This window comes from Stegodyphus dumicola, chromosome 9 (assembly GCF_044657685.1).
Source record: "Stegodyphus dumicola isolate Sdum_Otavi_A_Nest chromosome 9, ASM4465768v1".
Lineage (NCBI taxonomy): Eukaryota > Metazoa > Arthropoda > Arachnida > Araneae > Eresidae > Stegodyphus > Stegodyphus dumicola.
This window is the reverse complement of record NC_140776.1, coordinates 182777194-182804469: the sequence shown is the minus strand read 5'-3', so window position 1 is coordinate 182804469 and position 27276 is coordinate 182777194. Positions and strand designations below refer to the sequence as shown.

General features: G+C 32.3%; 1 protein-coding gene across 3 annotated transcripts in view; it reads left to right on the top strand.

Annotated features, from left to right (window-relative positions):
* LOC118187135 (hormone receptor 4-like) overlaps positions 1–27276 on the top strand; it is a 310713-nt gene that overhangs the window by 121967 nt on the left and 161470 nt on the right. Inside the window, exon 1 of one of the 3 annotated variants that reach the window (XM_035357336.2) lies at positions 18321–18569. The exons of the other annotated variants lie outside the window; for them this stretch is intronic. The gene's annotated coding sequence lies outside the window, so the exon portion shown is untranslated. Of the gene's footprint in view, positions 1–18320; positions 18570–27276 lie in introns of those variants that run through there. 3 annotated transcript variants of the gene reach the window in all.

Below are 27276 nucleotides of genomic sequence, written 5' to 3'. Positions count from 1 at the left end.
TGACATATAATTTCGAATGTCTGCCTACTTAGAAGATTGTTGCCATAGTTTTAAAAATTCGCTGTGTATACACCGAAGCTTCATAATATCATGTGCTGATATAGGTGAGCATTTTTCAACAAAATTTATAAGAATTTGCAATCCTTCGCAGCGTCCTTCCACGTACCTTTCGGTTCTAGGAAAAAAGCCCACAAGAATAATGCTCACAGGTATAAATTCTCACAGGAAAAAAGCCCACACAGAAAAAAGCTCACACGTAAAAAGCTCACATAGATATATGCTGACATGGATGCTCGGTCTGAACATCGTACACCTAATTCAGAAGTCAAACAACAAAAATCAGCGTTATATTTTCAAATTTTCACAGGACTAGTTTCGATGGTTTTACCGAACCACCATCCTCAGCTGATGCTCAGCTGCAAAAGCGCAAATGAACGAGATGGGATATAATGATTAGATAAGATAAGAAAGCCTGCACAGAAAATAAGCTAGTGGCGCCATCTGTTGATGAAACCAGAACTAAAACATAATTTCTTTAAAGGCCGAAGGCAAAGATGGATTGGAATTAGGATCGTTAACTAGAACAGAAAGATTTTTTTGAATGTGAAATGCCTCTAGAAAATCCAGTTCTCCAATGGAAGATGTTTTTTGAACAATTTTGGCAGCAGAAATATTGAAAGTGATTTTCGGACCAACAATGTTGGGCAACAGAAGACTTCTGTGTTTACTTTTTTCTAACATATGCCTCATGTTCCTTGATGCGAAATTTTAAGGCTCTCTTAGTTTGGCCAATATAAATTAAACGACACTGGCAAGGAATCCTATAAATAGCCCAGGAATTCATATCCGGAATGGGGTCCTTGAGTATGGAACTCGGAATTTTATGGATGGGAGAATAAATGACCCGAAAGTTAAATTTCTGCAAAATATGTGCAACTTTATAGCTAATTGATGGAAAGAAGTGAATGACAACAGAATTTTTATAATCTCCTAAAACAAGAGTGTGCCTTTTAGTGTGTTGAGATGAGAATTTTTTAACTGCTTGATTAATAATGTTGGGTGAAAAGCCCCTGTCAATAGCTATTGCTTTGTGTCTTAATCGTACACCTACTTAATTTTTAAACGAAAAATTATTTAATCATTTGAAAAAATTATTGGACAAATGCTCACATCAACCTTTTCAGAGGCGGTATATAAAAGAATGAAAGCTATAGTAAACTTTTGCATGTACTGTAATATTTTATACCACAGCCCCTGTACAACATCTTTATTCTTGTAACTGCCAATAGTTAAGTTTTTTTTTTACTCTATTTTTGCATACTTTTGATGTGTATCTATAGGAACTGATGTTTGAATGTAGTTATTTAAGTTTGGAACCAAAAACGTTCTAGAAGACCACAGTTTCCAATCGAAGTGTGGAATCATTATGAAGCAGCCTCAGAAAGGTCTCCTTAAACCATAAATCGTTACGAAAGCTTTCATAAGGTACTAAATTCATTATTTAATTGTAGCCATCCCAGTATGTGGATTTTATTTGACGGACTGAAAAAAGATTTAGCTCGTCAACGTTTATTATTAGCTATTGTAAATACAGGCCGTACTGAAGTTAAAAAAAAAAAAGAAAATATGAAAACTTACATTTAGTAATCGCGAATCATGTAAGAAACTATGATGAAATCGATGATAAAATTAGATATTTACAGATATTAGCCAATATTCAGTAATTTTATGTATTTATAACTTATTGAAATATATGTTTATGATTTATGTATGATAAGGTATTTTACGTAATTTAAATAAAATAATTATTTATATTTGCTATTCTTCTAAATGTTTATATTATAATAAGTGTAACTTATATTTACTATTATTTTATTTTTTTAACAATTAAAATTGTAATAATTTTTCACTGTATGTTCTGTTTCATTTTTCTTCCTTCCTCCTCTCTTTTTCCTAATTCAAAACAGTCCATTTGTTAATCTTATATAGCAACTGAATCTACACATAAATTATACATACACATAAGTATATATAGATGTTTTCATAGATGTTATATCTATGAAAACATCTATATATACTTATGTGTATATAGATGTTTTCGTAGGATGTTTTCGTATACATCATAGATGTTTTCGTAATTTAAATGATTTTTCTTTGAAAAATTCAAGTAGGTGTACAATGTTCAAATCGATTAATTTATTGATTGATTAATGTAAGGATTTTACTACGTATTTTATTTATCAGTGGGCTTATTTCCATGTGAGCGTAAATCTATGTGAGCATTTTCCCGTGTGAGCATATATCTATGTGAGCATTTTTCCAAGTGAGCTTTTTTCTGTGTGGGCTTTTTTTCTGTGGGCATTTTTTCGGTCATAGTACCTTCCTAGCTCTGAAAGTCGTCTCGATCTTCAGCCTCCCTCTCCGCTTCGCCAACCTTCTGCTGTCCCAGAACAAATCCCATTATTTCGTCATCATCTTGACAGATTGTGACGGAAGCAAAGTTATCTACATCCATACGAATCTACACTTCCTTTTCACTTAAGCTAACCTTCTCTTGAACATGTACTAACTAAATCGAAAATGCCGACTACGGGCGCCGAATAGATTTTAAACCGAGCAAATCTTCGTGACTCGTCTCGTTATCTGCGAACATGATCATAAACCACAATTTACGTCACCAGAGACGTAATGTAATGTTCTTTACATCTTTCCAAGCAAGAGATAAAGTTAATCTAGCGTCTTTCAAGTATGAAGTTTGGTTGAAAATCATTGTTCATCTTCAATATTCACACATCAGTGCAAGTTCGTCTTTATATTCTAAATAACTCCTTGATCCATTGGTTGAATAAAGCTTGCTGCGTTATAATTCCTTGATTCATTGGTTGAATAAAGCTTGCTGCATTATAATTCTTTAATCCATTGATTGGATAAAGCTTGCTATGTTATAATTCCTTGATCCATTGGTTGGATAAAGCTTGCTACGTTATAATTCTTTCATCCATTGGTTGGATAAAGCTTGCTGCATTATAATTGCTTAATCCATTGGTTGGATAAAGTTTGTTACGTTATAATTCCTTGATCCGTTGGTTGGATAAAGCTTGCTACGTTATAATTCTTCGATCCATTGGTGGGATAAAGCTTAAGACGTTATAATTCCTTGATCGATTGGTTGGATAAAGCTTGCTACATCATAATTCCTTAATCCATTGATTGGTTAGGTTAGGTTAGGTTATTTAATTACGGCAAAGCCTTGAGGGCTATCTGCCTAAGGGGAGGGATGCCTTCGTGGAGGACTTTCTAAGGGAAAGTGGCTCGTATATACGTTACGCATGGGGAAAACCACGAAAACGCCCATGCAGCCAGCCCGTTCGCGGGATTCGAACCTCGGACCGAACTACCTAATCCATTGATTGGATAAAGCTTGCTACGTCATAATTCCTTGATCCATTGTTTGGATAAAGTTGTTACGTTTGACTTCGGAAGCATCATATAAATGTTTGCCACATTTAAATCTTCAGATTTTTAAACCATTATATAATTTTTATCTGTTATTAGGCCGTTATTATTTAAATTATTATTCCGTTATTATTTAAATTAAGGCTTTCAAAGGGACGTTATTTTGATATTACCGGTTAACCGGATACAGGCTATGAGAAATTTTCCTTTACTTGTTTGCACCTTAAACCGGCCGAAAAATAATTATCATTGATTAACCGGTGGATAGCATTATCCGAAATGGTTTCATCACGATAATTTCGGATAAACGAAATTTTGCTTCACGTATCAAATTAGCTCGTAAAATTTCACTTCTAATTAAAAACTGAATAACTAAACTGACAGCAATTTTACAGAAAGACTCTGTAAATGTTGAGGAATTATTGCATACATCTTTCTCCTCCACAACGCAAATGTTAAAGAAAAGGTTAGAATATTTCTACTCGCTGATGAACAGGGAATTTATAAAACGTTCTCTCGAAATGCATTTCAGATTTTTGTATAAAACGAATGTGATTCTAAATTTCTTTTGCGTTTTACTTGTTAAGAAAGACATTTTAGATTCCTTCATGTATCTGCAATAATTTGTGCACCAAATTTAGTTCAGATGAAAGCAGCTAACTATGCATTGAAATACAAATATTTTCAAGGTGCCCTTAAGTTTAAAATTCTAATTACGTACGCAGAACAAAATTTGGTTAGGCTTGCTTAATTGATCAAGCCAATAATCTTCAAACTTTCTCAGCTCAATAAACTCAAAAACTATAAGTTCTTCCCCCACCCCACCCCCAAGATTTCTTATGTCGTCAGAAAAGTAAGAATAAAAAAGTATTGGAAATGTACCAATGTTGAGTTCAATTATGTAGAAAAAGAGAAAAAAAAAAAAAACATTTTATTATTATAATTTTCTGTATAAAAGCCTACTTCATAGTGATTAAGGTAAGAATGGGAAAAAAAGTGTATATTATTTAATTTATTGTTTTAGATTTTGGATTTACGAGACATTGAAAAATTTCTCAAAGTTTGATTTTAACTTGCGCGGAATTTCCAGAGAAGTAGCATGGAACCTTAGGTCCCCACCAACCACAATTTGAAGACCACTAAAACAATGCGAAGCACAGGCTATGTGGGGCTAGGGAAGGGAGGGAGGACTTTCTAATGGGAACTGTCTTATAGTTGCGTCACTTATAATGCATTTGAAAAACTACGAAAAACCGTACAACAGCCCATTCCCCGAGATTTCATCCTGGTTCGAATTATCAGTGTTCAGCGGTCTTATCCGCCCAGCTACTGGTTGATTCCAGAGAAAAATACTGAATAACTCTAAATACCATTGAAATTTATTATTATAGTACTCACTTAACTATGGTTGTTGTTCCAGATGTAATTAACATATGGAATTACTCAGAAGTTAATAAAAAAAAATCTTTACTGTGATTTATTTATAAGGAATGTCACTCAGGAACATTCCTCCTCCCCTAAACTCAGCAGTGCAGCAGAGCAGAACTCTAATTATCCGGACTTGAGCTATTTGAAACACTACTTATCGGAATCGCTTAATCAGCCAAATAAAATTAAATTGGTTGCTAATTTATTTACTCTTTTTAATTTTATTCGTTAGCATAAACACTACAAGAAGATAATGCGCTATAGTACGCAGTTTCTAAGAAGCTGTTATATTAATTCGCATGCAAGTACTAAATGCATATTACTTTGTCTTACTAATTCTTATTATCTTTTAATTTCACTTATAAGATAATAATTAATATTACTTTATAAAGATGATATATTAAAAATGGGTACTTTTCCGTTTTGCCGGCGCAAGCGATAAAGTCGCCAATAATGGTACAACCGATGCCAAACGGAATATTCTCGCTGGAAACCTTTTACGCCTCATTTTCAAAACAAGTCGCAGCTGTTTCTTATCAGATTGATTGTTTCTTTCAATACTGGTATATAATTACATAGAATTTTTATCAGATAGTTCAGTTTTATGTCTAAGGCCATTTTCGGTAATTAAGTGAATTAGAATGCAATCACAGCGCTTACCCGAAGCCGAAAATATAGAAAAGGTAAAGTCAAGGGTTAAATTCATCCATTCTAATGAGAATGCATTAGCGAAGTAAAGCACTGCAGTTTTACATAATTTCTGAGTAAGCTATTCGTACGAATTGAAATATTTCTTGCATTTAAACTTGTGTTCCACATTAAGATTTAACTTTAAATTAATGTAGATGATTACTGAGAGCATTAGATTTTTGTAGAGTAGTTTACGTGAGATGAGATCGCTTGGGGTCACGTGATATGAACCGGCGAATTAGGATGTTGAACCATGTAACATAGTAAATTCTTAAATTAATGTCTTTTTACAAATTTATTGTCTTTATTTATTGGCTTTTTATAAAATTTTAAGCGATATTAAAATGTTTATGCCTTCAAAAAATGAATTCTTAGAACTGACATTTTTTAAATATTTTTTATGTGTATACTGTATGTTGTCGCCAATAAAGTCTGCTTGGCGAGATTTGCGCCGGCGAAACGGAAAAGTACCTAAAAATGTTATATTGTTACGAATTTGGTATTTAAAAAGCTAATGTTAGTTCAACTATAAATTAAATGGTTTTATTTCTCGCGTAGTGCAGCGCGTGACGAATATTAAAAGAAAGCTAAACCGGAAAATTGAAAATACAAGAGCGCATGCATTAAATAAATAAATATCTCTTTTTGATTTCGAGAAAGTACTGGAAAATTCTAGCGCGTGATTTTAAAATCTTATAAAAGGAGGAAAACATCTCAGTTTGTAGTAGTTGTTTAGTTTGTTGTTGTTTAGAAAACTGCTCTTGTCGATTGTAGCGAATTCGCGCATTAGCGTTCTTTAGCTGTTTTGAATTACGTTCTATTGGACATTTGAGTAGTTAAAAGATAACTACTGTGAGATATTGTAATACTGCATGATAATTTGAGAAAATTTAAGCATTTTTGTTGTGATAATAATAAATTTTTGTTCATTTTTCATCGGACTTGTGCATTCATTTCATAACGAACCCGTACGCACGCAACAATATTAATTATTATATGTTTTAGAATATTATATGATCTTTCTGACTTTGATCTCTCTTTATCTGATTTCTGATTGAATATTACTTTATCAATGAGCTGATTATCTTATTGGATGATTACTTAGTGGTTCAATATTAGTTTTCTCAACTATTTAAGCTAAGCGAAGTTCGGTTTACAAGAATTTTACTGTTTTAGTTCAGGTTTCGCCAACAGATGGCGCCACTTCCTTATTCTTGTCCAGGCTTTCTTATCTTATCTAATCATTATTTCCTATCTTGTTCATTTGCGGTTTTGCAGCTGAAGATGATGGTTCGGTAAAACCATCGAAACTAGTCCTGTGAAAATTTTGTAGGTATAACGCTGATTTTTGTTGTTTGACTTCTGAATTAGTATTTATTCGGCGTGTTATTGTGTCTTAATTTTACTGTATTTAATGATTAAGGGAATAAATGTTTTAAATCGTTTGCAGGTGCCTTTATTATGCCTGCTCTCCACAATAATTATTTCTTCTTCTTTCACGTTAGTCAGTCGCTGCATAAACCCATTTCGACCATGAACGTCATCTAAAAGTATGAAGTATAATAATGGATTAAGTTAATTATAATGAACTGGAATAAAAATGAGCATTACTTTCGATGCCACGACCAGTTCATTAGCCGAGTAATTCATGTTATATGAACGCTTCCTGTTTCGAATTCAAACTGCAAGAGTAGGAAACATTTGCAAATTACCGCAAAATTCCACTACAGCGAATCACTGCACAGTTTGGTGTGTCAATCGTTTCCGCGTTGAAAGAGAGCGTTGTATATTGAAATGAATATCGTATCAAATGAACGTATGTGAGTTATTGCAATTTAAATAGCGTGTTTATCTGCTTTAAAAAACCTTGTACAAGACGTTGATTGCTCTCTTTTTATTATGCCTGCCGATTTTATCACAACCTGTTTAAGGCCTGATGCTGATGTTTGCATTCGGCAAACATTATTTCTCTTACTTAAACATTCAGTTTTTGTGGTTAAACAAAATAAATATTCAAGGAGATACGTGCTTCTGGATTCAAAAGAATTCTATCTAATTTTTTCGGCAACTATACATTCATGTATGAATCGTTTTAGGCGAGATTTGTTTCGTTTTAGGCGAGATTTGATTTAGATTGTCCTACAATGAACTCTAAAATAGTGCTCAACGTGTTACAGCCAGGCAATAAAAAGAAGTTGATTGATATCATTAAATTGAAAGGGATCCCGACCGTTGCACAGTTACCCCAAAAGAGAACACACGCTTACACAGATGGTTCATCTGATGAGACTCCCACCATCGGTTCCAGACGTTCGATTCCACGCGGACGGGTTAGCTGTATGGGCGTTTCCGTGGTTTTCCTCATGTGTAATGTGTATACGAGCCAGTTTTCCATAGAAAGGTCCTTCACGAAGGAGGCAGATATTCTTAGGCAGAAAGCCCTCGCGAGCTTTTCTGTAATTAAATAAACCAAACGAAACCATCTGATGAGACACGTCACTAATGGGGGTTCTGGAGTGTTCTCAGGCGAGTCTTCTTATCAACACAAAATTGGCGCTGGAACCACAGTCTTTTTAACTTCACTAGCGAGCTTCTGGCAAGAGCGGAGCACTGGACATGTATAGATCTTTTCCAATGTCTGAGCAAGCAAAAGGTTCTCGTCTTCGGTGACTTGCAGGCATTGGCTCAAAGGTAATCCTGGATGGAAGCTCCCTGATCACCAACGGGATCCAATGTCACCTAAACGAGATTCAAAAGTTAGATAACGTCCGTATTCTTCAATTTTTGCAACGCATGTCAGCATCACAGGTAACGAGAACGCAGATAAACTGGCAAAAGAGGATCGAAACGTCAACAGTAGTAATGACGTAAATGCCACGCTCTCAGACGCAAACGCCATGGCTAGATACAGATTGAAGGAATATTCAATTCCAATATAGCACCAGCTCCATAACATCAATGAAGATCCACTTATAACTAAAACCTTGTCAGGCTTAGAAATGACCATTGCAGAGCAGTAAAACTTGATAGAAAGGGTAGGAAAACCTGCAGAAACTCAGATAATTGTCTAGACATAGAATTGACAACTGCACACGTTTTTTGATTGTCCAGCCATCCTTTCTGAATTGTCAAAAATTGGGGTCTTGTTTAAGGCCCGAACCTCTGCATGATAATATTTTACAGATTGCCACGGCTGTCGTCTTCGCCCATGGCACTAATCGAACAGCCTTCATCATAGACACAACAACAACAACGTTACCATTTTGAAGTTGTTTTATAGCTACAACCATTTTTGTTTCGTTGATATAACTTGAAAAATTTTTTTATCTCCTTTGAGAGATAAAATATGTTTTTCCGTACATGTTTTATAACTCTTCAAATCATTTACCCATTATAGTATATACGCTGAAGGTAAAGTTCTAGTTCATAAGGTATTTCTCCCGCCTTCTTACCAGCCTTCGTGGTGTAGTGGTCAGCACACTCGGCGCGTATTGGAGAGGTCCGTGGCTTGAGTCCCGGAGAGGGCATTGCTCATTTTTCATGTCTTCTGCTTTCAAAAAATACCTAATTTTTCTACAGTGGCGACCGAACTCAAAAAGGTTATGGATGATAATTCTCCACCACCAGGATTTTTCGATTGGGTACCCTAACCTCCAGTCGTCCTTTAAAAGGGGAATCATATAATGTATTTTCCCGCCTTCTTAGCATTCCTTGGTGGTGTAACGTTCAGCACACTCGGCGCGTATTCGAGAGGTCCTTGGTTCGAGTCCCGGTGAGAGCATTGCTCATTTTTCATCTCTCCTGCTCCGAAATTACCTAATATTTCTACAGTTTTTTTAATTATACTGCCCTATTTTTACTTCCATAATAACTATTTCTTTATTATCTTTTTTCAAAATTTTTCTTCAAATATTCTTTTTTGGATAGTTGCTTTTTTTTTTTTTTTTTTTTTTAATTTTGTATATTTTCCATTGCATAATTAAGTTACGCTGCTACCGAATTATCACATTGCGCTGCGATTACTGTCCAGGTTTAATACGTATATATATTGTTGAGTGCGTTATTATTTGTTACGGATCGAATGCACGCAGAATAAATAGCTTGATAAAATTTATTATAGTTCTGGAACTTTCCTCAAAAACACTCGTACAGCTCTCCTACGTATCACAGAACACAATCAGAAGTTACACTTCAAACTACTAAGATCGTTAAACACAACGCAGTGCAAAGCGCTAAAAGACGAAGCTTTCACGAATACCTCGCTACTCCGAATTCAACTCAACTAATAACTACTCAGACACTGATGCTCTCTCCGATTTTATATAATTTTCCCACAGTCGCCGAGAAATCTCTAGTACCTTCCGTTTCTCGAAATTACTGGAAGGCATATACGGTTAAAGTTGCATCTAAAGGTCTCTATACAGTTACAAGTTATTCGAGTAATATAAGTTATATCAATATAAGTTAGTAATGTAAGTTATATCAATATAAGTAGTAATATAAGTTATATCAATATAAGTTAGTAATATAAGTTATATCAATATAAGTAGTAATATAAGTTATATCAATAAGTTATACAGGAACCGAAACGAAATGTCTGCAGATGGTCGTCAAGTTTTGCGAGAAAAATTTCTTGCCAAAACCGTCGCCAATTTGGCGATATTTCGCCAATTTAGCGAAATAGCCATTTGTTAATGCTAAAATAGAGCTGCCCCTTGTAATCTTACTTCTCCGGCAGAGCTTCGTCTCTTTTAAGAATTTCATGTAACATTATTCATAAAAATACTACAATTTTACTAAAATGATTTACTTATGTACAAAATTCGTAACAATATTATATTGCCATTTATCACATTGTTGAGTGCGTACGGATTCGTAATAGATTGAATGCACATGTCCGATATAATATCACAAGAAATATAACAAAAAGATATTCGTACAGTATCAGAACATATCACGCAGTAGTTATATTTTAAACTACTAAAACGTTAAATAGAACGCAATCCAAAGCGCAGAGAAAGCTAATCCGGCTTCACCGCGAATTCGCTACAGTCAACAACAACAACTAAGTAAACAACTGAACTGAGATGTTTCTCTCCGGCATTTTAAAGCTTTTTAATGGGACACGAGAAAGTTATGGTAATTTCTGTTTTCTCGAAGTTTCTGGAAAGCAAAAGAGTAGAATTACGGCTACAGCTAACATGGTAGTCAATTACATTTATTCAGTTTAAATATAAATTAAGAGATATCTATTTATTAAATGTTAAATGCGCGTGTTCTTGTATTTTTACTTTTCCAGCTTAGCTTTCTCTGAAGATACGTCTCGTGCTGCATTGCATGAGGATATAAAACAATTCTAATTATAATTCTACTAAAAATAGCTAAATAAATACAAATTCGTAACAATATATTATATATTACTGCTTTCAAGTAGTTCTGTTTTGTCTTCTACACTGGTAATGCAGTTATCAGCATAAAATCTATCTTTCCGTTTTTCTATAACGAAATGTGACCAGTGTCATTCACCTTGCTCAATAATTCTTAAGTTTCTTTCGTTAAGTGGTGATTAATAACTGCTACTAATAAAAAAAAATAATATGTAATAAAGAATATATAATCGCCTTCACCGTTACTTGTTTTCGGTGTTTAAATGGTTAGCACGTCCAACTATTAAGTGGGAGAGCCATGACGCGAATCTTGGCAAAGGCACTCTTAGTTCTGCTTGTAACAATTGATAGTATTTACAATAATACAATAACTAGAATGTGGGCGTTCATTATTCGTGAACACCTGCATTTTGGTCACCTCGATCTCATGCCTCTTCGCATTTGCTCCATTAAAGGGGGTAAAGAATGTAAAGAATTATCGCCTTCTCCCCTTACTTGCTTTCGGTGTGTAAGTGGTTAACACGTCCAATTACAATTGGAATATCCGTTGTTTAGAATTGCGGCGAGGGCATAGTTGACATTTCAGATTTCCGGTTTTGAAATGTCTAATGATTTGTACATACATACAGGTTGGTTAAACAGTTGTAAACATCTTTTAACAGTAAAATATGGTAAGAATCGAAAATGAATGTTGGTGAAGATGACCCGGACAGACAACTCTAGCTCGCAGTCTAGGCTTAGGAACAAATCCATTTGGACCCATGTATTTGTGGAGGATTCTGTTCAGTGTGGTAACTGAACAGAATGTTCATTCTTTAACGGAGCTTTCTACCTTGTGAATGATAAAATTAGCAAATAAAAATAAAGACACTAGTAATACATTTATCCGTTATGGAAAGATCCCACCAAAACTATGATGCCACTTTCGATTTTATAAGGAAGCTCTCAGTTTGTTCTTGAATCATCTTGTGGCTCTCTAGATTTCTACAAGCGGTTGAGCGGTAAATTCGCTGAGCACTGGTAGTTCGGTCAGGGGTGAGAACGTCCCACACCAAGGCATGCCTCTCCTTAAACACATAGCCCTCGAGTGCTTTGCCATAATTAAATAAAAACCGTACTAGATTTCTTTAATGAAGATACAGTTTTGTCTGTTCTTTAATGAAGATACAGTACAAAGTCCGTAATCCGGACGTCCATTATCCGGAATGATCTATAATCCGGACACCTCAAAGCCACAAACTTACGCATGAGCGTAAAGCGTTTACTCATGTGCGCTTCCGACAGAAAGTGACAGAGAGGTTATTGAAAACAAAAACAAAAAAAAAAATCGATTGACAAGTTAGTCGGTATTCTCGACACAGCAATTACAGTACTTGAACAATGGAACTTTGTAACTGAACAAGAGATTATGTCTGTTTATAGAATTAAAGAGAAAATATTAGCACAAAAAAGGAAGCAAATTCAACAACTTACATTGAAAGAAATGTTTAATAAGGTAAACAAATAAATATTAAGCATTTTTTTTGTAAATTTTGATACCTTTTAGATCATAATTGCTCTTTATTTCATAAATAACTGTTTCATATTTTTAATTGTATAATTTCTGCATGTCATCTTACCAAATTTAAACTGATGATCTATAATCCGGAATCGCCGAAGTCCCGAGATGTCCGGATTAAAGACTTTTGACTGTACATACTCTGTTTAAATCTTTTTAAAGTTTTTGTTTGAAAAAGTAACACTTTTATTTATACCTGAAGTAAACTTTGATGTGCTGCAGTGCTGTAAGTGAAAGATGTACAACCACCAGATTTAAACTGATGATCTATAATTCGGAATCGCCGAAGGTCCCGACGCGTCCGGATTACGGAATTTGTTCTCTATAATGTGTCACTGACAGCCCATTCTCTTGAAATTCTTGGATCATTATCTCCATAACTAATATAATTACCAGAAAGGTAACTATATTTAAGTTTTGGGGACAATTATAATTTAAATACATGTATCACACGTTCCTTCGCCGAAATGACGGGTACTCGATATTGCAGCATAAAGCATATTTCTCCATCCAACGAAACCGTCTGAAAATTGCAAGGAAAGTTCAAAATGGCCATCTTTTAAGAATATGACCATAATCTCTCAGCAGGAACACTTTCTGAAGAGTTTCCATTTGTAACAGTTTATAGGTAGATTTATGAGTAGGGAAATTGTATTGATATTTGAAAATGCAATTGCGCATTTATATAACTAAGAGCCTATCACTAAATATTTTAATGCATTGCAAAATATGTATTTATTCTTTAAATGTCTCAGGTAAGTTCAAATTAATGGCGGCACTTAATTCTTTTGAAGAACAATCAGTGTTACCAATTAGGCTCAGACCGACATTTTAGAAGGAAACGGAATCACCTTCTAACTCCTCATAATGCTATTATTCTCGCGTTAAAAAAATAAGGAACGTGAGCTTCGAGAGCCTTTGAAAGATATGTCTGCAGAAGGCCACAGATTATCTTAATCGAACTCTGAATACATTATAACTTCAAGTATCTGGTCTAATGGAGATCAAACTCATCCCAAAAAACTTTAAAAAATTCGGGTAATTTCACGTAGGCTAAAATATTCCGTGACTTTTATCGCTATAAGCTTATAAATTTTAAATCTAAAAAAAAAAAAAAAAAAAAAAAAAAAAAAAAAAAAAAATCAGATTTTACTTTATGCCCAAAGGGGCGATTTTTAACGTTTTGTGTGTTACCTTTATTTATTAAGTATCATGTTCTTTGTACTTAAACCATAGATTTCAATTCAACAGCAATATCGCAAAATAATTTTAAAATGAGAATATCTTTAGAATTTCCGATACACAGTCTCGGGCGCTGGATATAAAAAAAATTTTGTTTTTTTTTTCTTTCCCGTACAGTGTTGCCATTCCTCGCTTTGAAATCGTTGAGTTTCTTGATCAAAAATTGTTTAAAGTCTGACAAAATATGAAATAGATTATAAAACAAATTCCAAATTCCAAATTAGGGCTTCCAGGTGCTCGTATTTGCTGGACGATTACTTTATTCAAAATTGGATGGCTCTAGGTACCGTTTTTTTATCACAATGCGAGAAACATGCATACATTTATGTACATTCTTGATTATTTAATTTCTTTAAATAAAATACAATTCTGTAATATTTGGTGGCAACAGTTTGAAAAGTGAAGCATTGCAGAAAGTGAATCGACGCAGAATGCCGAAACAAAATTAATAACTGTTCTTCGTTAACGCCTTTGGGCTAAAAATTTGGTATCTTTTTTTTTTTTTTTTTTTTTTTTTTTTTTTTTTTTTTTTCATTTTGCTAAAAGTTGTATCTGGGGCAGAAATAATTTCTAGAAATTTCAGATTGCAATAACACTTCAAAGAAGGATTTACCTTCACATTTTTAAAATATATTTTAAACATTTGAATTTTTTTAATTTAAGATTTCATGGAAATAACTGTAATCTGATCTTCGTATTCAAATTCCAGTTTAGCATTTGAACGTCCTACAAGATTAAGAATTTATTCACAGAAACTCACGTTACAGAAAACATAAAATATCATCTATTTCTATAGATCTGCTCAAAACTGCACTGCCAGATGTCAAGAAAAAATCGTAATTAATAAATTCCTTACATTCTTCCCCAATTTAAAGCTGACTGAGACGATAACGCAGTCACCAAATCCAGGTAATGATAAATTATCGTCTACCACATTTTGTTAGCACGCCACGTGTAAAGACATATAGAATTTTTCGAAGCCAGAAAGTAGTAGGGCTAATCTTTGGAATATGGTAACAGGTAGTTTGGCGACATTTTGGTAAGGCGATAAAGGTTACTAGCTAGGACTTTAGAGTGTACATGGATAAAGTCAAGAGTGTGCGCAATGCCATTTTTGTGCAATTCTGAGATTTTTTTTTTAAAGTGAAAATACGTCGACGTGTACATGGATGATACCGTGTATGTGCAATTCTTAAAAACTCAGCAAGCAGTTTGCGATTCTGCACTTTCTCCCAATTTCACACCTAATCTTCGTCATGATTAAGCATTTTTGTTCCATAAAAGTTCTAGCATAAGCGTAATTTGGTTAGCAGATTGTTGGAAAAAAATGTTGAGTTAAAAAAAAAAAATAGATCGACGTGTACATGGATGATACCGTGTATGTACAATTCTTAAAAACGCGGAAAGCAGTTTGCGATTCTGCACTTTCTCCAAATTTCGCACCTAATCTTCCATAAAATGTTTCATAAAAGTTCTAGTATAAGCATAATTCGGCTAGCAGATTGTTGGAAAAAATGTTGAGTTAAAAAAAAAAAAAAAAAAAAAAAAAACCTTTATTTCGTGAAAACAAAATGGCGTCCAAAACAAAACTAGCAGGTTGCTGTAGCAGAGTTGGTCGCCAAATTTTCGCCAAAAAATCGCCAAGTTACCATAATCCAAAGATTAACCAGTAGTAGCAATCAGTAAATGTCTTCTTTGGGATTCGAACTCTGGACCTTCCAGTTACAATCGAATAGGCTTTGCCAGTAGATCTTTTGTTAATGAAGTTTGAAGCACATATTTTACACGAGTGAAGTGACAATTTTTTATTTTGCTAGGAACTTGAATTTCGCATGTTCATGAAGTTTGTTAAAGATAGTTTACTCAAATGAAGTGGCAACAATTTTCTATTTTGCTGGGACATGAAGTTCGCATACTCATGAGGTTTGTTACATATGCTTTACACAAGCGAATTGGCAGCAATTTTTTATTTTGTTAAGGACACAAAGTTTGCGTAGTAAAAAAAAAAAAAAAAAAAAAAAAAATCTGAAATGTTTCAGATTTTAAATTACGTCCAAAGGGGCCTTTTTTAATATTTTGTGTGTTACCTTTCTTTACTAAATATCATGTTCCTCGCACTTAAACCATAACATCCAGTGCAACAACAATATCGCAAAATAGTTTTAAAACGAGCCTATCTTTAGAATTTCCGATACAGAGACTCACGCGCTTTAGATAAAAATGTTTTTTCTGCACAACGTTGCCATTGCTCGCTTTGAAATCCTTGAGTTTGTTAATCAAAAATTCGTCAAAGTTTTAAAAAATAGGAAATCGATCATAAAACAAATTTCAAATTTCAAATTTGGTCTTCCACATGCTCATATTCGTTGGAGGATTACGTTATTCAAAATTCGATGACTCTATGTACCGTTGTTTTATCACAATACGAGAAATATACATACATTTATGCAGATTTTTCATTATTTAATTTCTTCAAATATAATGCAGGACTCTAACATTTTGTGGCAACAGTTTGAAAAGTGAACCGACATTTATGAGTCCGACGCAAAATGCCAAAACGAAACTAATAGTTCTTCGGGATTCAAATCCCTTTGGACTAATAATACCGCCTTTAAGATGTTAAAAAAAGTAGCTGGGAATCTACTATCGTAAAATCTTTTAATTGTCTTCGGAATAGCTTATCGCTGTAATCAAATTTTATCGCTTTCACCTCAGAGAGATTTAATCACCCGCGGTAAATCATTTTGCCTTCTAAACACTTTTTTCATCGTTTTCGCATTAATTTAGTAATTTATTATATTTTAATTTGCCATAATCGTCTCGTTTATTAACCTGAGGCAAATGCTTCACTTTCTCCACCCTCTGCACCACAGCCTTTGAACTCACTACACTAGTTTCAAGTTTATTGCGTTTTAAAACTTAGGTTTATTTAGGTTTATTCATTAGCTTAATAGTATCTTTATTTGTTATTATGTTTATTTATTAAGAATGACTGTTTCTTAAACTTAATGAAATGATGTATTTATTCTTTAATGAATAATAATATTATTTTTTTACAATCCAGCTGAACGCGTTATCAGCTGTTTCAGGTAATTTTTACCAGCTTCCAGGTTTCGTTAAATAGTACTAGACACGCGGAAGTTCTAATTTTGGGATCTCTGTCATTTTTGATAGCTTTTATTTTTAGCCTACTACAATTAAGACGAGCATCTCCATCTAAAATAGTCAACTGTACCACAGAAAAATTTCCAGTTAGTGTGGCATAAATCTTTCATTCATCTTCCAAATATAACAATATTAAAAAAAAACTGAAAGGTTTCAGATTTAAAATTACGTTCAAAGGGGCGTTTAGTTAACGTTTTGTGTGCTACCTTTATTTATTAAATATCATGTTCTACGTACTCAAACCATAAAATTCAGTTCAACAGCAATATCGCAAAATACTTTTAAAATGAGAATATCTTTAGAATTTCCGATACAGAGTCTCGCGCGCTGGAGATAAAAATGTTTTTTTTTTTTTTTTTTTTTTTTTTTTTTAGTACAGTAATGCCGTTGCTCGCTTTGAAATCGTTTAGTTTGTTAATCAAAAAAAAAGCGAGCAATGGCAACACTCTATGGAGAAAAAAAACCTTTTTATCTCCAGCGCGCGGAACAAACAGTGTATCGGAAATTCTAAAGATAGGCTCATTTTAAAATTATTTTGCGACATTGCTGTTGAACTGAATTTTATGGTTGAAGTGCAAAGAATATGATATTTAATAAATGAAGGTAACACACAAAACGTTAAAAAAGAAACCCTCTGTACGTAATTTAAAATTTGAAACCTTATATATATATATATATATATATATATATTGAATTTAAAAATTCAATACTCAAGGTGTACATAGTGTAGAATTATATGCCGCCGTTTTTCGACAATGCGAAGAACATACATACATACGTACATATACATACATGCATGTATACCATACAGACATAAAAATGGAATATCCGGTCTGCACCTCAGTTAGAAGAGGTATTGGAGTCTCAGTACAATAATAAATTACTGTAATACCGTGATGATATGATACTATATTTGGAATCTTGAGAACAGTTTACCATATGTACAGTTACATTTTATTACAATTCAAAGTAAAATTAAGGATACAATTCAGCTTCTTTTAAAAATATACACTCCATAATATTCTATACAAGATAACTATTATTCGTCAATATCGAATTAAAGTACTATTCTAAGATTTTCTAAGACAACTACTTGCACCTTTGTTCAGCATAATGAAAAAAAAAGTGATTTTGTTGCAAAAGTAATATATATTATTATTGCTAAGCAGTTTAAAAACATTCCATCGATTAGAAATATTAGAAAACTGAGATAAAAGTAGATTTAATCCCAAGGAATGAAGAGCGAGAGAAAGAGAAATCCCTGCGGATTAGATCTTCCTAAACGAGAGGAAACATAAATATGCAGATTACCCCTTTTATTCCAGATCAGGCAACGAGTTGCGCATGATGGAAAAAGAAAAAGAAAAGAAAAAAAAAAAAAAAAAAAGATGAACTCTCACACAAACACTCGCTAGCAAGAGAAGAAAAGCAAAAAAAAAGAAAGAAAAAACTCGAATAAGAGAGAGTCCAATGTAGGCCAGGCGGTCACTAACCTCCTGGTGAAAACTGTCGGCCCGCTCTCATTGGCCGTGACCGGGCCTGGCCTAGTTTGGCCTTACCGCGGCTGCGAGTCGAGCGCAGCGATTGGAATATTCCTACCGTCCCGTGGCAATGGAAGAACCTTACTACAACCTGCGCGTGTGGTGAGTCCTAAATTTTGCATTTTACGAGAAAAGAGCCAAAGGTGTTTTGTTTGCATATCCTCCCCCTGTGCTGTATTGTTTAACACTATGTGAAAATTACATTTATATAATTGTTTCTTAGAAATATACATAGCGGTGCTGCAGTCCATGGACTGCAGCTGATTTCTCTAGTCTACATCAGACACAAGAGTTGGGAAGAATTTAACAATTCCTGTTGCCACCTGAAACCAAACTTGTGATTGAATATGTATGTGCTCCTGTTTCAATTTGTTGGCTACTTGGGTTAGATTCGAATGATATTACCAAATTGCGATGATTTTATTCGATGCCACCACAGAAATCAAAAGTCACAAAATAGTTTTGTGGCCATCTTGTCCGAAAATGCCCACAGTGAGTTGATGAGTTGATGTTAAAGGTTTATGATTCCAGTAATTACAAATTATCCAAATAAGATTCATGATATAAGGCAAATGGAACCGACAATTCAACGATTTCTCAGTACTTTAGAACTGTAATATTGGGAGCTTCAAATGTCTTGAAACCGATCGCCTGTTTTTCTCTCTTAGAATATGTAAAATTAAGTTTGTTGTTCATTTACGTACATATTTTTAATATTTTTATCAATTTCAATCAATATAAATATTTACTTCATCGATAAATAACGTAGAAAATAATGTAACAGAATAAATATTTTTTAAGAAATTAAAAAATGGACGTATGCAGCTTAGCATATAATGTTCCGGAAGAACGTATGTTAAAATATTAAAGTAAAAGTTATTTACGTGTTATAATATTACAGACTTACTGTTTATTTTTTTAAATCATTTCTTTGAAACATTACATCTTGGTTAATTTTATTATTTCGTTATTTTGCGTCAATGAAGTAATTCCTTATTTCGCTTTTAGTTGAATACAAACTGGTTATGCGTCATGTTTTACATAAGTAAAAAGTGATTTCATTGTTTAGTTTTAGTGGAGTAAAAATAAAAATAAAATTATGTGTTTAGTTTTAAAGCTTAAAAATATTTTCATGGTTTTATTTTAGTTCAAATAAAAAGCTCGATTTATGGGAAAAGTAAATTTATTTTTAATGTTATCAAAAAAGGTATGCTTTGCTTTACATAAAAAAATATTTTTTTAACTGTATAATATTTAGTGGTAAACAGATGAAAAAATTCAATGTTAAAGTTAGCACATATTACAGTTTTGCTGGAACCCATTCCAGCATTACTCAAAGGGTGGTTGTTACGAAGATCACTTGGAGTAGGAACCATGCTTATTTGTGATAATTTTTATTTTGAATCCTGCTTATTTATGCTAATTTGTACGCTGAATCATGCTTATTTGTGCTAATGTTTACACTGAATCATGTTTGTTTACAGTAATTTTTCCTTGAAGTTTTCATTTTTTTAAGCAGGTGAACTATTAAAATGCTCAAAAATATTTTCCCCCTAGTAATCTTATATAATCTTTTTTCAAAATGCATATATATATATATTGAAACTCTTTGTGAAAAAAATGAATTCAGTTACATCGTGGTACATACCTTGTCTTACTTCCCCCCCCCCACAAAATAATAATTCATCCGGACTTTTTTTAATATCCGGATGTTAATTCATGCCTGTTCGTTAATGCCCATGCTAAACGAGGAAAATCTAATCACTGGACATTTGATTAATGAGTCCATTTTTTAACCGTTTAATTCGTTACGTGGCTCTTCCATTGTTCTAATTAGCCACAGTAATTTCAAAGTAAATAAGAATTGAAGTCAAGCCATGCCAGCGATATCTGTATTTTCCTATTAATTATATTCTTATTTGAAGAGAATTTTAGAATTATATGTTTGATATTTTAACCGTTTTTCTGCTGGTGTTTCCAGCATGGAACATTAATGAAAATTTTAAATGAATTATCTTCGAGATTTAGAGAAGTAATTCATATATTTTAATGATTATTCGAATTAAACTTCTATTAAAACAATTTTTCAGTGAAAAATAATATATATTATTACTTAATACGGAACAGGCATTTCGAGTATTTCTACTTTCAAACTTCTTAATGTGAAAATCATAGAAATTGAAAATAATTAAATTAAAAATTCGCTAATTTTTCTGTCTTAATTATTAAATATTCTCTTTAACAAAATGGGAGTGGGACGAAAAATTAAAAAATATCAAACTCTGCTTGTAACTGAATTTGGCGAATAGCCTTTTAAAATATTTAATCGAACAGAGCATTTCTTGAAAACAGGAAAAAAAAATTGCTGACAGTAATTTATAATTTCACGCGTACAGCGAATATTTTCAATTTGTTTAAAAAGATGTGAATAGATGAAATTTTCATTAAAGTAAACAAATTTTTATATTTTGACGTAAATTATCTGCGAAAATATTTATAGGGTTCTTAGACACTTGTGAAATCATGTTAGTGTTATGATTAGCTGTTACGAAATCTTTATGAAAAGCGTATGTAGTTTGGATGTATGAAGATCTAAATTTATTAAGTATTTTGCTTGAAGTAATTCTTATTTTCTAAAAACTTTCGCAGAATTTCAAATAAATTTGAAATATTTTACTCTTGATAGAGAAATATACCATTCTATTTTTTCCCATACATGTTTTTTAATTATAAAATATATAAGCATAGACAATTAATTCTGTGAATTTGCAAAAGCATTTCTTAGACTTCCGGGAAGCTTTGGAACCACCCGGGAATTCGCGAGAAATCTTCGAGAAGAATAAATATACTTAAATGGTGAACCGTAATTAAAATTTCTCCTGCCTTTAAAAAAATATAAAGAGGTAGTATGATATTCTTATTACCTGTTCTTATTTAATTGAAAAAGAATTATTTTTAATCGCTATTAAATTAGAGTACGAAAGAGAATTGTGTTTTATACCTCAGCTTAAAACTTAAGACTATGGAGGTTTAATTTCGAAGAACAAAATCAAAAGTAAAATGAAAAATTAAGAAAATGATGCCAGCTTACAAAGGCAAAAGGCAGAAAAATAAATGAAAGATTTTTTTTTTTTTTTTAATTCTTGTAACATAAAACTGTAGCGTACTTTATTAAAGTAAATTATAGAAACTTTTTTTTTTTTAACTGACGTGAAACTTTCAGTTTTTTTTTTGTTTTTTGTTCTGGTAAAAGTTTTACTGTATTAAAATAGCAGTATAAATTTGAGCTCGTAAAAATACATTGTAGAAATTCATTTACTTGTTTAATCTGAACTAAAATGTGCGGGCTAATTTCAGGTAATACATCCAATCGGTTAAAGAATTTTAACTATTTTCATGAAGCTAGAAGTCGATATCTATAAACTGATTAAACAAAAGCATATATTATCTAAATTTCTGTGATATTGCAATTACAAATTTGTATTACTAAAATAATGAAAGATATTCTTTGCGATGACTTGAAATAAAAGGCGAAAATTAATCATTATTTAAAAGGATAAATGCTCCACTATTTAAATAATGAGAGGCCCTTTCTTATATCTGTTTCAGATCTTGACCGCAGTACAATGTCAACTGGTATGTTGAGTTGTTTTAATAAGGAAGAGCACATAGGGGCTCTGTACCTATTTTAGAAAAGCCCCTTTCATTAGTAGGGGGGCCTGCAGGATGGGAGTCTCTCAAGAGGACTCTCTTCTCGACTGATTTTAAGTACCCCATTCTTCAGAAATGCCAAATTCAGTCTTATCCGGGATCTCAACCCGGAACCTAATGATATAGCATAAACCCGTTAGCCTATTATATAATCAGGGGTCGTCGTCAGCTACTATGTATTCAGGTGTGGTCGTTACCAGTTATGTCCGCATCCGTTAGGATTGTTTTCATAAAAAAAAAAAAACAGAAATGGCGTAATTTTCCCGCATTATTTTTGATAAAACGTTATTTTCGAATACATTTTGCGTAAACTAAACTAAGTCCCTTCTAAACATTTTGTTTTTCATTTAAATCGCATAAAAGTCCTGATGAGCCAAAACGAATTGTTATATAATTAGTTTATAAAGGAATTGGCTCATGCCATCAAACCAGAAACTTGCAAAACAGATTTCAAGAGGAAAAGCAATTTCCACTTCCTCTTCAAGAATGTATTTCTAGCTGTATTGTTTTTGCCAAGACAGCCTGGTTTAACTCAAAAAAAAAAAAAAAAAAAAAAAAAAAAAAAACAGTAGCGGGGACAGCAAATACCTCTTACCACTTTTTTTCATGAATTAGCAGTTTTTTTTTTTTTTTTTTTTTTTTTTTTTTTTTGGTAAAGGCCACACTTGCTGCTTGAGGATAGGAGAAAAAATGGTCCCTTACGCAAGGGACGAAAGGGAATTTACGTGAGAAACAGTGAAAACAACTCCACCGCCAAAAATGCAATATCAATAGCTTTTAACAATAGTACTGATTTAAGTAAGTGTTATGTGATGTTCCTTCCTCCTTTATTTCTCATAACGCTTTTTTATTTATTTACAGTTTAACCTCGATTTCGCGAGTCTCTTTTAACTTCATTTTAACCCGTAATAGAGAGAGAAGCTGTATGCAAAAAGTGTTTTTAAAGAAGGTGCATTTAGAATTTAAAGAATTTGGAAAGTACTTTTTTAAACCCCTTCAAACATCATTGAGAGAATTTCCGGCATTTTTTGCTTTTTAATCTGAATGCCAAACTCTGATAAATTTTCTTCTGGAGGTTTAATTGTTCTTCAGAATATCAGTATTAAAATAGTAGTCCTTTCCTAAAAAGTGTTATGGTCTTCCCTACATGAAATCCTGTCCGGGCAAAATAAAAATTGCTGTCCACGGTGTTGGTGTTATAAGTCTCATACGTAAGTCCAATAAAAACGATTGCCTGGTTATTTCTTGAATAGTACTTTTTCTTATTAAATAGATCCTATAGCCTTTTAATGCTGTCGTTTTGAACAGCTCGTTTGAAATATATGGTTTTATATTCTGCCTTTAAATTTTTGGCGATTAATTTTTAAACTAATAGACTTATGATTAGTTTTTAGTTTAAAATTTTCTCAATTGTTAAAGAGGAATCTGAGTATAAAAATCCTGTTGAAATTTTAAAAATTTTGATGGTCTTTATGCATATTTTACTTCTTCAATATTCTTTCAGTATTTTGAAATTTTTAATGGCAAACTCTTGTTCGAAATGTGACTATATTCAGAAATTTTGAAATTGCAGAGTTTTCCCCCTTGCCATATAAAACATACTAAAAAAAAAAAAAAAAAAAAAAAAAAAAAAAAATCTGAAATGTTTCAGATTTTAAATTACGTACAAAGGGGCGTTTTTTAACATTTTGTGTGTTACCTTTCTTTATTAAATATCATGTTCCTCGCACTTAAACCATAAGATCCAGTGCAACAGCAATATCGCAAAATAGTTTTAAAACGAGCATATCTTTAGAATTTCCGATACAGAGACTCACGCGCTGGAGATAAAAATGTTTTTTCTGCACAACGTTGCCATTGCTCGCTTTGAAATCCTTGAGTTTGTTAATCAAAAATTCGTCAAAGTTTTAAAAAATAGGAAATCGATCATAAAACAAATTTCAAATTTCAAATTTGGTCTTCCACATGCTCATATTCGTTGGAGGATTACGTTATTCAAAATTCGATGACTCTATGTACCGTTGTTTTATCACAATACGAGAAATATACATACATTTATGCAGATTTTTCATTATTTAATTTCTTCAAATATAATGCAGGGCTCTAACATTTTATGGCAACAGTTTGAAAAGTGAACCGACATTTATCCGTCCGACGCAAAATGCCAAAACGAAAGTAATAGTCCTTCGGGACTCAAGTCCCTTTGGACTAATTATTTTTGATTGATATTTATTGCGTTTCTGTTGTGAAACTAAAATAAAAAAAAGAAATGCTTTTTAAAGGCTCAGAATATGATTAAATGGATGATAAAAAATTTACTTACGTAATTTTGCATAATTTATCTAATTTGTCACATGATTAAACTTTAGCTCATGAAAAAAAAAATGTGGCACGGTCAAGACATGTTTTTCCTATCTCTTTACGATTGTCTCTTAAATGTGAAGCGACAGATTTAGTCAAAAATAATAATTTTTGCTTTAATGAGTTTTGCTTACAATAAAACATTTCAGCTAAAGCTTTACTATATTATACTTGCGCGTAAGTTTTTGTTATGCAGATTTAATTAAACTTGATCTCTTCTTCTGTCTTTTAGAATTTTACGTGAAAAAAATTATTGGTAGATTTCCTACCGTTATCTTAAGTTACTTGACTTGTCGAATAGAGAAACACAATGGCAATTTTACCTGTTGATAGAACATTTGTCCACCAACCAGGACCGGCCTTGCTCTATTTACTGCCCGGGAAGTAAATTTTTTTGCTCCCCAAAAATATTAAGATCATGATAGAACGATTCACAAAAGATACTTTCTGGTGTTCTAAAAAATTTTGATTATTCGGCGGGACTTCTGTCTGCATTAAGTGGCCTGGGTGGTTGTTTTACTCTACGCCCCGCCTCCCTCTACGCTTCTTTTACCAACCTTCTATCAAATTATAAATAAAAAGTTTTTTTTTTCATATATTTATTGCTATATTATTCCTTGTTTTTCAGTGGCTTTTGAGATGAACATTCTACATTCTTAGCGATCGGTTTTTGCCAAATTATGCCGTTTTTTCATTAAAACAGAAAAAAAAAAATGAGTTTATTATTCGGATTCAAATGTATTTGTATTTTACTCTTTCTTAGTTATAAAAAAAATTCTATTATTGTTTGCCATTTATGATAAATGCAATTTTTTACCTGCTTCAAAAAAAAAGGAAATAACGAAACGAAAATTAATTTTTGGTTTCTTTCCGCTAAAAAAAAAAATAAATATTTTATTCTCAAAGAACAGGAAAAAAAAAAAAATCGCAAGGAAGATTAATTTTGGGTTTCCAAGTTTTAAATGTGATTCTTGTTGATACAGTTTGCTAAATTAAACGTTCAACGAAAAGAAAATTTGCTTTCGAATTTCATTCACAGAATGGTTTGATGAAGCCAAAGCTCTACGGTTTACTTCTGAATTCTTTCAGTATGTCTGCAGAAAACAATAGGAGCTAAATTTAATATTTCGTACGCAGGAAACTGCAAGGAGTCTAAAACAGCGTATGTTTTTCATTGAAGACTTTTTATAGACACGGTGGATTTCGAATCTGCAGAACTTGTGGCTTTTTGAGGTTAAAATTGTATTGTACGACGTGACGTGTAATTTTTAACGCTCATTCTTAGAATAGTCGTCTGACGTGAACTTGTTGGCTCATAGAATTTTTGCGAAATGACATCATTGGCGTGCAGAATTACACGGAAAGGTTTTTCAAGCGTTCTAAAATCGCATTACTTGTAGTTTATTTCACCGAAATTAATTTCACTTAACGTAGTTAAATGGAAGAGAACTGTATTTTTTCCCTTTTTTACACTATTTTTCGCAGATAAATTAAGATGAGTAAATATTACTCCATAAAAATGCAAGTTTATGCCATTCTAATCAGGTTCGCTAATATATTTATGCTTCTGTTCATAAGTGTTATTCTTGTTGCTGTTTCCACATTTTGCTAGTCAAGGTTACCGAAGAGATTTTTTTTAAGTCGCTTAGCATTTTAAATTTGAGATATTTGGATAGTATCTCGAGGTATCATATGCCACCTTTTTGTACCTTCAATCTTTCTAAAGAACTTTAATCTCCGCTGGTTAAAGTACTCTTTAAATCCATGCTGGGGACTCGAACTTTATTTTAACTACATGTGTTATAACACTTCTCTCATCAGATTTCAGTTTTTTCCATTTATATTATTCTTAGAGTTTATGAATGCACTTTTTGTTATGCCGAAAATTTAAGTCTAATTATAGCACATGAAAAATATTATTATTTTCATGTAAAAGGAAGATATTATTTATGCTCAATCTAGTCTATTTATAGCACCCAAACTTAGTGCCTTACTTGGAATATAAATCTTCATAACAAATTATTGAGATATAAAATTGTAATTCCTGTGTCTTTATTCTCTGAAACTTAACAAGAGCAATTTTTACTGTGTTAAAAGTACTCGCAATAAATAAGTTATGATTGTAGTATTTCCGTTTGAATTGTTGTTAAAGTGTTGTTATGTTAATCATTGTATAATAGCTAATCTAACATTAACAAACAGCTGTTATCATAATACAAGTGGATTCAAATATCCTATGTGTATCCAAATATAAATATGTGTTCAGTTGTTTAATTAAACGTTAGGGTTACCTGATGGAATATTAGTAATCAAATATGCTATTAGCATGTAATAGCAAACAGTAAAAAATGCTTTAGTATTACATGGTATTTTTTAATATTATAACATTTGTGAATATGTAATAATTTTTATCATTTTGAGTTATTTTAATTATTTTGTAAAAACATTTGCTATTCATTGCTATATTAGTTATCGAATGTCTAACAGAATATTATTCCATTTATAATGGAGACGGATTTTTAAAAAAATCTAACAGAATATTATTCGATTTTTAATGGAGACAGATTTAAAAATCTAACAGAATATTTTTCGATTTATAATGAAGAGAAATTTAAAAATTTAACAGAATATTATTCAATTTATAATGAAGAGAAATTTAAAAATTTAACGAAATATTATTTGACTGATAATGAAGACAGATTTAAAAATCTAACAGAATATTTTTCGATTTATAATG